The sequence below is a fragment of the Pan troglodytes genome, chromosome 6 (genome assembly GCF_028858775.2).
Source record: "Pan troglodytes isolate AG18354 chromosome 6, NHGRI_mPanTro3-v2.0_pri, whole genome shotgun sequence".
In the NCBI taxonomy this organism is placed as follows: domain Eukaryota; kingdom Metazoa; phylum Chordata; class Mammalia; order Primates; family Hominidae; genus Pan; species Pan troglodytes.
This window is the reverse complement of record NC_072404.2, coordinates 23,570,680-23,574,659: the sequence shown is the minus strand read 5'-3', so window position 1 is coordinate 23,574,659 and position 3,980 is coordinate 23,570,680.

Below are 3,980 nucleotides of genomic sequence, written 5' to 3'. Positions count from 1 at the left end.
ACCCTTTTTTTAACAGGTTTTTTTGTTGGCAAAACAGAGTCAGCTTTTTTTGTTGTTTTAAAAAAAAACTCTGCCTTTTACTTTGTATTATTGTATTATTGTATTGTAATGTATTAGATGTGGTCGTTTTAATGTGTTAAATGTAGTTAAACCATTTGTTTTTAATTATTGATATGGTTGAATTTAAATTTATCTTGCTGTAGCTGCTTTATATTTGTCCCATTTGTTCTTTGTTCCCTTTTAATCTTTTTTTGTATTGAATATTTTTTATGATTCCATTTTATCTTCTCTAGTGGGTTATTATTAGTTTTACTTTCTATTTAAAATGAGTGGTTTCTCTAAGATCTGAAATATACAACTTTAATTCACCACAGCTGCCTTAAAATATTATACAGCTTTGTTTATAGCCGGTCTTATAACAGTATATTTCTATAAGCCCTATAATAAACTTATTTATTTTATGTTAGTCAGACATCTCTTAAAGTGATTAAAAAGAAGAAAAGTACTGTTTATATTTACATTTCTTGTTACCATTTCCAGTGCTTTTGTTTCTTTGTGCAGATCCAGGTTGCTATCTGGTAATATACTCCTGCCAGAAAATTTTTAATTTAACATTCACTGTGGCACATGTCTGCTACCTTTGACTTCTCTCAGTTTTTGTTGCCTAAAAGTTTTTAATTCACCTTCATTTTTGAACAGTATTTTCACTGTGCATAGAATTCTGTGTTGACTATACTTTTTTTCAGTACTTTGTATATGCCCCTCCATAAGTGTAAAAAGGTCAGTGGTTGCAGGGACTTGGGAAGAGGGAAGGGAGGGATGAATAGGTGACACATGGGGGAAAACTATTCTGAATGAAATCAAAATGGTGGATACGTGTCATAAGGGCTTGTGTCAAAACCCATATAACTGTACAATACAAAGAATAAACCTTAGTGTAGATGATGTACTATAGTTACTAATAATGCAATCCTATTATGTAGTTATTATAATTGCATTAATATAAGCAGTTATAACAAATATATCACATTGATGTAAGATTTTAATTATAGGAAAAAACGGGGGATGGGGAATGAGGAGGGGGTGGTGTAGATATATGGAACTCTGTACTTATCTCTCAATTACTCTGTAAATCTAAAACTGTACTTAAAAGTAGTCTTAATGATTTTTTAAAAATATCACTCCATTGCTTGCCTTGCTTGGTTTTGTTAGAGACGTCTGCTGTAATTCTTTTCTTTTTTTGTATGTATTGCACCTTTTTTTCTATTATTCTAATTTTTTAGGTGCGTTCAGTAATCCTTGTTTTACTATATAGTTTGACTATGATGTGTCTAGGGGAGTGTGTGTGTCCATAAGCACGTGCTCCTGTGCACATGTGTATTTTCATCTTGCTCACAATTGTGTTCCTTGGGTCTATAGTATTACGTCTTTTATTATTTCTGGAAAATTATCTTTACCTATTTCTTGTGTTTGGTTGCTTTACTGTATTTTCTGGGACTCTGCTACTCAGATGTTCTCTCAGTGGTGTCCTACATTTCTGGAATTTTTTTCATTGCTTTTTCTCTTTGTGCTCAATCCAGGAGAGAGGATTTGATTGATTCACCCAGTCAACATCCAGATTAGGGCATTTCTGTTGGGTGGAGATTTCAGAATGGAGCACCTCAGAAGTCATCTTTGGATCAGGAGCCATTCTTTGTCCCATCAGCCATGGCAGTGCTTTATGGTATGGAACATGGATGCCTGCCACTGATTCTCTCCTAGAACATCACAAGCAAGGAGATTTCTAATGGAGAGATGTCATAGTCATGGTCAGCAGCCCAAGTATGCAGACTCCTGTCCAATAGATGTTACAAGGGCAACAGGAAAAGCAAAATCATCCTTTGGGAGAAGGAAATCAAGATAATTTTCAAATGCATGTCTTAAAACCCAGAAATACCTTTCAGAAGTTCCGAGTATACATATATGAGTTTGTAAGATATAGTTATTTCCGTTTTACATAGGAAATATTTGAGATAGAATTAGGAGTTCCCTCTGAGGAGTCAGTTTAAATGATACTTACAATCATGCAATTAATAATATCCTGATAGATTAGATACCAGGTCTGGGTTCCTATTACAACAGAAGTACATCCCACCAAAACTGCACTTGTCTGAAGTCGGTGCATAGAAAACAGCTTTTAAGGAATTCACTAATTAATTCCCTCTGCTGAAGGCTAATTGTTGGAAAGATACTCCTTTATTAGTTGTGGTGAGACCCTGTCCCTTCCTGGCTAGTTCTACTTGTAACTGACCTGAGCTCTTTCACAGAGTGAGTCAACATGAAGTGAGGGAAATGAAAAGGGGCATTGGAATAAGAGGCTCCTGACTAAAACACTGTTTCTGTAACCCACTGGCTAAGTGACCGTATTCACTGATAAAATCATTCCAGGGCAGGGGCTAGCTTGAGCCTCAGGTGTGCCCATTCTAGGATTCAGATGCTTTTGGGTATATAGTTGACTTATGGAGAGGCCCTACAAACTGTCTGGAAGACAATGTGTCCTAAGAGAAGTGAGAGAGAGTCTGGAATAAAAACTTGGTCAAATAACCTTGCTCCAGTGATGAGTAAGGAATAATAACACAGAGGGCAGTATCTCAAAGAGGGGCTTTCCCAAAATCACTGCAAAACCTTGGAGTCACAGGGCAGTGACTCCATGTAGCCAAGATTGTAGCCCAGAAATGAAATCAATGAATTCTCAGTTCAGCGGAGCAGTTTTGGTGTGCCAGGTGTCTGGAGAGCAGAACATATCTTAGGCACCTGTGAACCATTGGCAAGCAGAGCTCTGGTGGCCGTGAGACCCAGCGAGGTTCTGGATCCTGGCTCTTCTCCTTGGATGTGTTTCTTGAGGAGTTATTTTCCTGTTAGCCTAAGTCATTTGTTTTTCTTAGGAAACTTTTCACTCATTAGAAGTTAAGCTTTCTAAATGATGTTCACACATTCTTTTGCAGAGCTATTTATATTTCTTGAATTATTGCTGAGCTTGCAAATTACATTGAGGATTTTCTTATATAAATAAAACAGCATCAAATTAGCGTTTTAAAAAATTAGTTTCTGTTTCTTTAGTTCATCTGCCAGCTGGTACTTACAGCCCATCCGTTGGTCTTGGTGCTGTGAAGTGCAATGATATAGCCTTCCATTTACGGAGTTACTTATTTCTGTTGGGCTGCAGTCATGGAGATAAGCTTGCCACGAGTCAGCTTACAACTTATAAAAAATAATTAGGCACTTTTACATTCTATCTTCTAACTCTCCACTTCAGAGTGGCCCTTCAGAGTTTGATTCTTGTGGCTATTCTTTATTGATGGGTGACATGCCTTTCCCTGAATAATAGCAATCCTAGCTAACAATTAGTGCTTGACATTTGAAGTGCTTTAAATCCTTTTAAAACCCCCAAAGATTTAAGTATTATTATTATTACCTCCATTCTATAGCCGGAGAGACTCAGTTACAGGGGCAGGGTACATCATCTGTGCACAGTCACACCGTTGACACTTGGCACCAGAATTCCAAGTTGCTCTTAATCACTCTGTAGTTCTCCCTCCAAATAGTGAGAGAAGAGAGCCACTGGGTGGAAAGCCAAGTTTGCAAGCAGAGAGACTGGACTGTGAGTCACAATGGGAGCAAGTGGTTAGGACAGTAAAACCAGTGGTTCATGAGATATGAGCATATGTGGTTGACTGATTCATGAATGTGGGAGCTCTGAGTACATAACACTATTAAGTGGATGACTCCTTGAAAACTGGACATAGGACATGCAAGGCATTATTGCTTCGTATCAATTAGTGGGTCTGTTTCTATAAAGTGACAAGCATGAATTCATTTTCTTTGTCTTATTAATTCTTGCTCCCCTCCAATGACTTGGAAAGAAATTCAGATGACTTCTAATATTTATCAGAGATGAAACTATTGATTCATACCTTTAAGGATGATACGTTCAGAATGCT